Here is a 12,906-nt window from a genome sequence, read left to right on the forward strand (position 1 = left end):
TTTCAATTATTGAGTCCTCCTGCAGCCAGGAATTTAAAGCATGAACCACACATTCCTACACTACAGATGAGAATATATAATTAATACAAAATTTCAGGATATAAAGATTTTTCTAACTCTACACATAGCACAAATGGAAAAGGTTTGGAGATTAGGGATAAAATGATAGTATTGTTTATATTTAAAAGGAGTAATAAATTGAAGTTAATTGTGATTATATTGTTTACTCAATATTTTTGCTGTTTTTTTAATTTCCATGAATGATTGCTTGTATTTTACTACCATAAAATAGTTAATTAAATATGATGAATCCGATACTAAGAAAACATAACAAATAAAAATCAAGATCATTTAAATCAGAGAATTAAAAACCCACAGAAATTCATTAATTGAAAAAGCAAATGAATATATAAATCACTGAATTAAATAAATGAGAATAAATATGGGTATAATAAACTCTCCTAATCTTTAACCTTGTTTAAAATGTGCGAATCTCAAAGAGATCAAACCTTTTTTTCTCCTCTCTGGGAAAATGTAAATTTTTGCAACTTACGATGGAGCTATGGAATGAATTATTAACAGATGAAAAGTAATTAAGTGATCAAAAATATCTTAAGTTTCTGGAGTGAGTTAGTTTTATAATAACTTAAGATATTCAAAGAAAAATAACTTAAAAAATTATTACAGAACATAAGAAAAAAGGAATTGTTACAGTATTTTTTATTCTAGCCAGTGTATGTTTGCACATCCTACCTGGCTTCTAGTGGCTCTTGGGAGGTGGTCAATATACCCATGAAAGCTAGGCTGTTCCAGGCCATCTGGAATAATTTTCATTCCCTCAGCGTGCAGTTTAACTCCAACTCATCACTTACCTCTCCACTTAAATATGCCTTACCTTTCCTCCTTCCACTTCTCAATCACCTGCAGTTCCTTTTACTGCCTCTATCATAGTCATGTTATTTTAGGGAGCTGTTTAATTCATATATGTCTGTCCCCCTTCCTTATCATCCAAAATGTGAACTTCATGTATTCAGGTACTGCTTCTTTTTTTGCTCACCATAAAAAAACCATTTCCATGGTTTTGAACAGTAAGTGCTCAATAAATGTGCAACAAATATTAAATAAAACTTAGACTTATAGTTGCCAAATTTAATAGAAAAAATAATTGACAAATTACTTTCATAACTAGAATTGCCATATTTGATATAAAATATTAAATGCACATGTCTGTATCTTAAGAACAATATGCTGTGACAAAATAATGTTTATACTTATAATGCAAATACTTATGTATCTGATCATTTTTAGCAGGCTGAGGCAAATGGTGCAATGTTAAGTGTAGAAGAGGAGAAATTGGTGCAAGCTCTCAAACTGGAAAAACAAGGATATATCTTTAAAATGATAAATGATGTTGATTTTTAAATTCAACATGGAAACATTGAGAAATGCTAATTAAGGAATGTATAAAAGATTATTGCTATCAAGCATACGTATTTTAATTTTCTGCCAATTTCAACAAATGCAGGAAGATGCACAATGGAAAAAGTATCAGCATTGCAAAGACAAAAACAAATGTAATTTGCAGATTAGCTTGTGGTGGTGAAAATGTACCTTGTGTGGAACCCTCATGGATTTATTTTAATTAATCTCCTAGGGCAGTTATCCTCACCCCAACTTTAGCTGGGCAAAAAATTTACCTGGTGGGCTTATTAAGTATAAGTGGCTCATCCCTAACCGCAGAGTTCCTACTTCAATAGATCTGGGTTGGAGACCAAGGAAGTGCATTTCTAACAAGCTCCCAGGTGGTGCTGATGTGTTTGGTTCAGGGACTACACGTTGAGAACCATTCTTCCTGTATAAACAGACACTTATTTGTTGGGCCCTTGAGTCTAAGTAAAGTTTTCCCTCCATCGTTTCTTTCTTTCCCCACGCAGTGCTCACTAAGGTGTACTGTCTCTTTCAGATGCCAAACTGGGAGTCCCTGGTTGCCCTTCTCCTACAATGACTTTTTCACAGGAAGTACTTGGAGATGGTCCAGGCAGGGAATTACTTAGATCTTTGGGGAGCCCAAGATGATTTGCCTTGGGGGCTCTGGGAGCTTATTTAAAGTTTCCAAGACCTCTAGGAATGACTTTCAGGGCGCCTCATTAAATAAACTGTTCTATTGTCATTCTACTTTTGAAAATAGCAGCCTCCCAGGGATAAGGAGAAAATAATAGAGAGGAAACTTTCTAATTCTAGCTCCCTAAAGGTAGCTGTGGAAAGAGATGAATTTCTTTCTTCCAAAGCCCTCCTTTATTTAGTATGTTCACACATTTTCAGTGAAGAAGTTCATTCTCCTGGAGATTAAAGAAGTTCCCTTACCTTCCTTTAAGGAAATCTCCCAGGGCCCCATGTGCTCCTGAAGTTACTGCCCTAACTCTTGCCACTGCTTCACAGGGTTTAATATCAAGGTTAGAAGTTTCTCCCTGATGAATGTGTTAATGATTCAAGGACCCCCAATAGCCTTGAACTGCAGAACCCCATGTTCACAAAGGAAAAATGTATTTTGGTTAAGTAATCTTTGCACGATTATGGGGCATATTGGTCCATCATGTCTTGATTGTGAGAAGTACATCTATTTGAAGAAATAGCATGCAATCACTAATGACTTCACTACTGAAAAATCAAGGAGTTTGCAGCCTGGGAATGTCCCTTAGAATTTATGGGGGTACAAGGTTACTGCAGACCTCAAGAAGAGTGATTGTGGTGGAGGCACAAAGTCTGCAGATATGGTTGGTTGAAGAGAGAATGAGCAGGGGGGAAATGGAAGTTGGAAGTACAGATTTACAACCTCCAAGTTTGCAGCAATATCCAAAGGGGAAAATGGATCTATGATTGAGTTTCATTTTCATTTTCATTTCCTATAGAAGGAGATAAGATGCAAGTTCATAAGATACCAAGTCTCCTGTTATATGCTTGTTCCCTATATGGTCATGGCTATATGATATTATTGGAGGAGATGAGAAAACTAATGTAAAACTTTGCTTTATGAAATCTTTATAGAGAAGTTCTGGGAAGATGGCAGAATAGGATAGGTCAAGTTCACTCCTGCTCCAAGGAACAGCTAGATAAGTAACGGTAAGGTGACTGGGATGGTGATTCCATGCTACAAGTGACCTGGGAGGGTCTTCTACACCACATAGGGAGGACCTGATTGCAAAAGCTGAAGAATTGAGACACAGCGAACCAGAGATCTTCCAGCTAGTGCCAACAGTCTAAGTCGCCCCTTTCCAAATGGAAGCTGGGAGCCCTCAGGAGTGCATGGACAGGGAGACAGGGACAAGGAAGTAAGCCAAGCCACGTCTTTTGAATGTGCTACCCTCATGCATGCCACCCCTGCTCCGTAGCCTGTGACTCACCCCCCACCCCATGTACCTCTATACCATCACCTGCACCCCCACTGTGGTCCAAGCACCCCAGCCTTGAACATCTGCCACGCATCCCGCCCCACAACCCCACCTCATAATCCCATCCCGCACGGGTGCTCATGCTCGCCCAAGCCCTACCCACCTGTCATGCACAAGTGCAGTCTTGCCCTGCCTGTTCCAAGAGCTGCGCACTGCCTGTCCCGAGAGCTGAGCACTCCTTGACTTTCCCCTCCCCTTCCCTGCCCCTTGCAGGCAGTCACCTGTACATCCAGGCTATTGATACTCACCTCCATGCTCAGGCCACTCCCACCCCAGAGCATACATTCCTGCAACCCCGCTATGCCCCCTTGAGCTCTGCACTTGCGTACATCAGCATCCAATCCTCCCAGATCTGTGCACGCGCACTCACATAACCTCGCCATGTCCTCCAGCCCTGGGCAAGCACTGACCTGATAGATCACATTCGCTCCCAGCCCAAGCAGGTGCAATCCCACCCCACTGCAACTGAGCTCTGCACACAAGCAGAGAGGAGCCCCAGCCCCAGACCAGTGCATGTGCTCAGCCACATCCTTTCCACCAGGCACTCCATGGTGCATCAACCTCTTAACCCCTGCACCCCACAAACCCTACCCCATACACACGCACACTCTTGCTCCACCCCATGGCGCAAAAGCCTTGCTCCATGTCTAGCAGGTGCTCATGTGTGCGTCTGTGCTCTATAGCCCCTACCCTGCACATATGTGCATCCCTGTTCCAAACCTCACCACACTTGCACACCCACACCAGGGCTCCACCCACCCGATATCACACACCCATGACCCACGTCCTGCAATGCCCACAACCTGTACCCTGCCCCTGTGCACTCAAGCATCTGCATCCCAGCTCCCCAGGCCCTTCTCTCTGCACAAGGACACACCGGTGCCATGCCCTCCCTGTGCCCGACCTCTGTGCCCTGATACCCACCCATATTCTGCCTGTATACCAGCCCTTGTGGATCCTCACAGCCCCCTATGTCTGCCTCCCACAACGCCACACCTCTGTGTCCCCCATGCCACACCTTACTCTGGCACTCTAAGGCATGCCTGAACTGTGCCCTGTCCCCATGACTCCCGTACAACACCTCTACAATGCCTTGCCCTGCACCCCATACTCACAGGCACCAGTGTAGCATCCCTGGCCTGTGCCTATACCCGTGCTGCAACCTGTCACGCCACTGTTGTGCCCTGCCCCATGCCCCACATCCTGCTCCACATCCACCCTACAAATACAAAGCCTTAGACTACTGAAGGAAATCAACCTCCAAGTAACCCTATCAGGATATTTATATGCCTTCAAGACAACAGAAGGTACCTAAGCATATGAAGATGCAGACAGATATAGCCCAGCTTAACAATGTAATTAAAATACTGGAGGAGGCACAGACTTTGGAACAACTAATCAAAATTGTTCATATAACTCTACTATATAAAATCAATAGGATGGCTAATGATAAAAGTGATCAAGAAGACACTAGAAGAGCATAAAGAGGAATTTGAAAGAATAAACAGAAAAATAGCAGATATCACAGAGATTAAAGAAGTTGTAGACCAAATGAAAAATATACTAGAGACAAACAACAGCAGATTTGAAGAGGCAGAAGAATGAATAAGTGAACTAGAGGGCAGGAGAAATGATTTCAAACACACAAAAGAGCAAATGGTGAAAAAAGATGGAAAAATTTGAATTTGAATTCAGGGAAATGATGAACAAAACAAAGTGCACAAATATAAGAATCATGGTTGTTCCAGAAGTAGAAGAGAAGAGTAAAGGGTTAGGAAGATTAGTTGAGGATAAAATGGTGAGAAAACTTCCCAGCCATTATAAAAGCCATAAATATGGAAATCAAACAAGCCCAACAAACTCCAAATAGAATAAATCCAAATAGGCCTACCCCAAGATACATACTAATCAGTCTGTCAAATGTTGAAAGGAAGCAGAAAAATCCTGAAAGCAGTAAGAGAAAAACAATCTACTACATGCAAGGGAAACCATATAAGACTGAATTCAGACTACTCAATTGGCACTATGGAGGTAAGAAGGCAGTGGTATGATATATTTAAGATCCTGAAAGAGAAAGACTTCCAGCCAAGAATTCTGTACCGAGCCAAACTGTCCTTCAAAACTGAGGGAGAGATTAAAATTTTCAAAGACAAACAAATGCTGAGAGAATTTGTCAACAAGAGAACAGTCCTACAAGAAATACTAAAGGAAGTTCTGTTGGCTGAAAAGAAGAAGGTCTGGTGGAGGGTGCAGGATTAAAGACTACTAGTAAGGGTAACTTAAAGGATAAAAGAGAAAGAGGGAAAGGAAAATATAGATTGACAAATAAAATCCAAAGGATAAGATAGTGAATTCAAGAAATGCCTCTACAGTAATAACTTTGAATGTTAACAGATTAAACTTACCAATTAAGAGATACAGATTGGCAGAATATTAAGAAATATAATCGAGCTATATGTTGCTTACATGAGACTCATCTTAGACACAAAGATACAAATAGATGGAAAGAGAAAGAATGGAAAAAAAAGTTCCATGCAAGCTGTAACCAAAAGAAAACAGGTGTAGCTATAAAAATATCAAACAAAATAGTCTTTAAATGTAAAGACATCATAAGAGACAAAGAACGACACTATATAGTAATAAAAGAGAGAGTTGACCAAGAAGAAAAAACAATCATAAATGTTTGTGCTCCCAATCAAGGAGCCCTAAAGTACATGAGACAAACATTGACAAAACTCAAGGGGGAATAGACATTATGACAATAATAGAAGTCTTCAATACACCACTCTCCTCTATAGATAGAACAACCAGAAAGTGGATCCACAAGGAAATAGAAGACTTAACAATCTGTAAATGAATTAGACATGACCTATATATATATATATATGCTGCTACACCCCAAAATACCAGGATATACATTCTTCTCTAGTATTCATGAAACATTCTCCAGGATAGATCATATGTTGGGGCACAAAAGAGATCTTTATAAATTTAAAAACATTGAAATTATTCTAAGCACTTTCTCTGATCATGATGGAATGAAGGTGGAAATCAATAACCACCAAAGAATGAGAACTTTCACAAATATATGGAAATTAAATAAACATTCTTAAACAACCAGTGGGTCAAGGAAGAAATTGCTAGAGAAATCAGCTATCTGGAGATGAATGAAATGAGAATAAAACACATCAGAACTTATGGGATGTGGCAAAGGCTGGGCTGAGAGGGAACTTTATTGCCCTAAGTGCCTTTATTAAAAAGGAAGAAAGAGTAAAAACCAAGGACTGAACTGCTCCCCTGGAAGAACAGCAAACTAACCCCAAAGCAAATAGAAGAAGAGAAATAACAAGGATTAAAGTTAAATGAATGGGAGAACAAAAGAACAATAGAATCTATAAAGCAAAAAGAAATAACAAGGATTAAAGTTAAATGAATGGGAGAACAAAAAAAAACAATTGAATCTATAAAACAATTAAGAAAACAGTAAAATTGATGGACCATTAACAAGGCTGACAAAGATAAAAAGAGAGAGGATGCAAATAAGATAAAAAAAAAGAGATGGGGGTTGTTACTACAAATCATGAAGAAATTAAAAAAAAAAGATAATGAGGATGCTATGAACAACTGTATACCAACAAGATAGATAACTTAGATGAAATGGACAAATTCATAGAAACATCTGAACAAGCTACAGTAACTCAAGAAGAAACAGAAAATCTCAACAAACCGATCATAAGTAAAGAGATTCAATCAGTCATCAAAAATCTTCCTACAAAGAAAGCCAGATGGCTTCCCAGGGGAATTTTATCAAACATTCCAAAAAGAACTAACATCAATCTTGCTCAAACTTTTCCAAAAAAACTGAGCAAAAAAGGAACACTATCTAACTCATTTCATGAAGCTAACATCACTTTAATACCAAAACTGGATAAAGATGCTATAAGCAAGGAAAATTACAGGCCAACCTCCCTAAAAACATAGGTGCAAAAATTCTCAACAAAATATTAGCAAATCGAATCCAACAACACAGTAAAAGAAGTATACACCTTGACCAAGTAGGATTTATGCCAGGAATGCAACGATGGTTCAACACAAGAAAATGAATCAATGCAATACAGCATATAAGGGACCTAGAAGTATTTGGAAGCTAGAGATGGGTGAATGGTTAGGTAATGAGATTGAACTTAAATGTAAGGGAATAGATAGAAGTGAAGGCAGTTCACTAGTGGGTCCGTAAGTAATATTGCCATAATGAAGGTGAACATGATTGAACGGGATTGTATAGATCTATGTGTCCTGCCAATTAACACTACAAATACAAATAAGTTATTACGTGAACTACTGGAAATGTATGAATCTTGTACAAAAAGTGTACAAAGAGTGTGTAAGTTCATTGTATGGGGGAAAACTGCTATTGCATGCTATGGGTGAGTTTAACAAGAAAACATCAACAGTACCACCGCAACACCAGGAGCAAATAATGGGGGGAAGGACAAGAGTTAATGGGAGGTTTGTATTTTCTATTTGATGAGGGTGTGTTTATTTGTTTTCTTGTTATTGGGAATAATGAAATTATCTAAAATTGAGAGTGTTGATGAACTGTTGACTTTGAATGGAATTGAATGGAATTGACTTTGAAGCCAATGAATGGAATTGGCTTGAGAATGCACTGACAGAGAAATAGATTGGTGAATGATGGTGCATACATATGATAAAATATTGTGCTGTACAAAAATGACTGAAGTTATGAGGCATGCAACATTGTTAATGAACCTGTGGAACAAATCTGGTGAGGCAAAATAAACCAGAAACAAAATATTGTATGATCTCATTTAGAAAATATTTATGAGAAAACAGGGGCCTAGATTGTAAGCTCTTATAGCAATCAGATTTAGTGTGGAGTGGTAATTGTTATTTTTGGATTTTGAGAGGCTGTTTTATATATGTATAATCTGGTATTTAGAGATAAGAATGAAGCCAATCAGATGAGGATTAAGGTAATTCAGAATACAGAGGTGAGGAAGACATTTTCAGTACTTTAGAACCTCGTCTGCTCCTTGAGATCAAAGGAAGAAAGAAGAAAGTTTTATTTTTTCCAGAACCTAAATTTTCTGTCGCACGTAATCTAACTCAACCTGTCTGGATAGATAATTTAAATAATTCAAACACACGGAGCTCAGAATGAGAATGAGGGCCTTTAATCCTGTGTAACTTAATATAATGCCTGGATACATTCCAGAGTATATTAAACAGATAAAAAAAAAAGTATTGGCAAAGTCTCTTGAGGGATGGGAGATAAAATACAGAACTATTAAACCTTACCACAAGGGAAACCCCAATACATTAGGGACACCCAAATCAATAGGCCAAGCCCTTGATCTTGAGGCTTGCTCTTGTGAAGCTTATGTATGTAGCAGAGGAGCTTAGCCTACCTACAGGTATGTCTAAGAGTTAGTTCTGGAGGACCTCTCTTGTTGCTCAGATGTGGCCTCTCTGTCTAAGCCCAACTCTGCAAGTGGAATCTTTGCCCTCCTTTCTATGTGGAACATGACATCCAGACTGAAAGTCTCCCTGGTGCCATGGGAGGTGACTCCTAGCAATGAACCTGGCTCTAGCACTGTGGGATCAACAATTTTATCCTGACCAAAAGGGGGAAAAGAAGTGTAACACATAAGATATCAGTGGCTGAGAGAGTTCAAATAGAGTCCAGAGGCTATCTGGAGGTCATTCTTATGCAAGCATCAGTCAGACAGTGTTAGCTATCATAGCTTGCCAAACCCCAACCAAAACCATTCCTGCCAATCTTAAAGAACATCTAATTATATAAGATTCTACAAAGGTTCCATGCACTAGAGTAACTTTCCAGAAACCTACTACCTCCAGATGGGTCCTTGGACAAGATAAGTCCTGAAACCTAGAGGGACCAGCCTCTCCAGAGCAGCTAGTTCCATTCCCCTAACCCATATTATCAACAGCCTCTTTCAACATAAAAAAATTAGGATGGGCATAGCCCAAATACTCCTAAAGACTGGGAGAAGGATCAAATGTGATGGTAAAGTTATACAGAGAAGGTTGGGGTCAACAAATGAGTATGACTGCTGAATTATTATATTAACATTTCTTTTAGTCTCCAGTATCTTAGAGCAGCTAGAATTCAAAGCCTAAAATTGTGGAATTGCAGCCCATACCAGTATCTGAAATCTGTTCTACAACTAATTGTTGTGATGAACTTTGAAACTTGTTGATTTTCTCTATATATGTTTTTTTTTTTCACAAAAAAGAAAAATGTCTTTAAAGAAACTTGTCAATGGGACCTGGAACCCTACCTGACTCCCAAGCCATCAGGAACATCATGAGTTCAACAAAATCAAAGAATCTTCTTTGCAACACCATTCTGGCTCAGTCTAGGAAGGACCTGTCCCTAGCAAGGATTCCCACCTACTCCTGTTGTGGAGACTGGCTTCTCTCCTCACCAGAGCCTTGAGTAATTCATGTACTCTACTGGTCTTTCAGAACATCATGTCTCCTGGTTTTCCTACTGCCTCACGGTTCTCCCCATCTTCCCCTCAATCTCCTCTGCAGGTTACTCCTCTTCTCCTTGAGTGCCCAAGAGTTGTGCCCCTGGGCTACCTCTCTATTTACACGTGCTTCTTTGGTGCCCCCAACCAGGTTCATGGCCTCAAATACTACCTATATGGTTATGGCCCCCTAATTTATGTCTCCAGTGGAGACCTCTCACCTAAGTTCCTGATTCTACTGGGATGTCAAAGAAATATCTCAATTTTGACATTTCAAAATGTCAACTTCTGATGTCCCCCTTCCTTCCCCAGTTGCTCCACCCACAGTAAAAATGTCTTCCCTATCTCAAGTGATTCAATTCCATTGTTTGGCTATTCAGTCTCCAAACCCAGTAGGCGTCCTTGGCTGCTTTCTTTCTTTCACACCAATATCTTGTCTGACAATGATTCTTCTTGACTCTACCTTCAAAATTGCTTGAACTAACCACTTCTCAACCCTTTTGTTACTGGACAAAGCCTGTGGATTCTTTTGCCTGACACACTCAATAACCAATTCCTGAGACACCAGGGTGTCAAAGAGAGAAAGAGTTTATTACTAGGCAAGTAGTAGGAGAACAGATGGCCTAGTGGTCCAAAATCTGTCTCCCTGAGTTTAGGAGGTTCAAAATTTTAAAAGAATTTTAGCAAAGAGAGATGAGGTCATTTTGAATAACAAGTTCTAAGCAGAAAAGGAGCTAGTTTTTATCATTATCATTTCAATAGGAGAACATAAGCTGACAGGAGGGGAGGCAGAATGATCACTTCAGTACTAAAAGTTTAAGCCAAAGGAAGGGGGACAAGTTTTCTTTCAATTGCAGAGTCTAGCTGATGTGATTTACAAATGTCCAGAACTGAAGCTAGTTAAGGGCTGACTTCAAATTCTTCATTAGCATTAGGGCCTTTCCCCTACAAGAAAACGATCAGATAAAAGGAGTAAAAGCCTTACAGTCACAAAAGCACAAGATAAGCGTTTTACAATCATTTCAGATATCAGGGCAGCTGAACTCCAATTTAGGGATTTCAGGTGTTTCCCCCTCTCTACTTTAATATCCTAGAGATTGAAAAGGTATATGATTCAGTAATCAAAATCATCCCTTAAATCCTAATTTCTCGGTTACATTTTCACTATCTCCCCATCTTGGGTAATAGAGTCATATCTCACCTAGATTGTTGAAGTTGGCTAAAAGCAAGTTTCCGCACTTCCTTCAGTTGATATTCAAAGTGGCATCCAGAATGATTTTTATCATCCTAAGTCAGAGCATGTAAATTTTCTACTTAAATATGCAGCAATGACTCCTCAGTTCACTCAGAGAAAATAATTACAAATGTCCTTCAAATACCAGAGAAAGCCCCTCACCTCTACTTCTCTGATTTCCTCTTCTACTGTGCTCTCTTTGCCATCTTTCCCAGCGAGGCTCCCTCCAGACATCCCCTTACCTCAGGGTCTTGGTATCATCTGTACCTTCTGCTTGAATGATACTTTTCTCAGATATGTACTTACATACATCATTTACTTATTTCACATATGTACTTTTGTCAGTGAGGTATATTATGTCCACTCCCCCCATCTTTTTTGTAGTGAGGTGAAATTCAAATAAAATAAAGCTACCCATTTTTTCTTTTCTTTTTTAATATGGAACGCTTCACGAATTTTTGTGTCATCCTTGTGCAGGGACCATGCTAATCTCTGTATTATTCCAGTTTTAGTATATGTGCTGCCAAAGCAAGTACAAAGCTAGCCATTTTAAAGTGTAAAATTAATTGAACTTTAGTACGTTAATTTTCAAACACCTCTATCTACTTTCAAAATATTTTCTTCATCCTATAAGGAAATCCTGTACTCATTAAGCTGTCTCTCCCCATTCCTTTCCTTACCCTCACCTAGCAAACTCCATTCTTCTTTCTGTTTCTGTAGACTTACTTATCTGGTTAGTTCATATAAATGTAAATAAAGAGGAAAATAAATTCAGGTCCTTTTTTAGTAGTGAAGCTGGGAGGTGTGAGTTGTGAAAACTGTTGGTTTTCACGTCTTTTTCCAGGTGGGTGTAGCTTGTTTGAGAAAATAATGCTGATAAACTGAAAGGAAATCCTAATACCACTTGAGCCTCAGAATCCAGTTGGGCTGCTGCCTGACAGTGCCTCTGTTCATCTATATAATGCTAAATCATATATTCTCTTTTCTCTAATTTCCACCAAATGTGACTGTGTGGTGCAACCCCATCTTTCTTTGACACAGGCTCATAAGATGATCAGGTGAAATAAAAACTAGGCAAGTAGTGTTATGAGAGAAACCCTCCCCATTCTTATCAGAATTTACTGATTAGCGTTTGCCAATTTTAACTGACACACATTTCTTATGGTAGCTAAATAATGACCTCCTAGAAAATCCACATCCTAATCCCTGGAATCTTACATGGCAAAAAATACTTTGTGGCTGTGATTAAATTAAGGCTGTTGATACGAGGAGATTATCTTCAATTATCCTTAATGTCACAAATGGTCCTTGAGAGAGGATGTTAGAAGCTATAGATAGAAAGAAAGAGATACTTGATGATTCTATACTGCTGGCTTTGAAAATGGTGGTTGGGGCATCCAAGGAATGCCTGAAGCCTCTAGACATTTGTGCTGGTTTAAAAGGATGCATGCCCCCTAGAAAAGCCATGTTTTAATCAAATTCCCATTTCATAAAGCTAGAATAATCCCTATTCAATACTGTATATTTGAAACTGTAATCAGATCATCTCCCTGGATGATGTGATTTAGTCAAGAGTGGTTGTTAAACTGGATTAGGTGATGACATGTCTCCACCCATTTGGGTGGGTCTTGATTGATTTATTGGAGTCCTATAAAAGAGGAAACATTTTGGAGAATGGGAGATTCAGAGAGAGCAGAGCAGAACC

The 12,906-nt window shown here is 39.1% G+C and overlaps 1 protein-coding gene and 1 non-coding gene across 3 annotated transcripts in view; one reads left to right on the plus strand and one right to left on the minus strand.

The window, feature by feature from the left end:
- The window catches only part of LOC143650546 (olfactory receptor 7G2-like), a 99,599-nt gene that overhangs the window by 62,658 nt on the left and 24,035 nt on the right, over positions 1-12,906 (plus strand). The gene's annotated exons all lie outside the window — the stretch shown is intronic.
- LOC143651051 (U6 spliceosomal RNA) lies at positions 11,634-11,737 on the minus strand. The gene has a single exon (XR_013159799.1). It is a non-coding gene; the product is annotated as a U6 spliceosomal RNA (small nuclear RNA).

Source organism: Tamandua tetradactyla, chromosome 11 (genome assembly GCF_023851605.1).
Source record: "Tamandua tetradactyla isolate mTamTet1 chromosome 11, mTamTet1.pri, whole genome shotgun sequence".
Taxonomy (NCBI): Eukaryota; Metazoa; Chordata; class Mammalia; order Pilosa; family Myrmecophagidae; genus Tamandua; species Tamandua tetradactyla.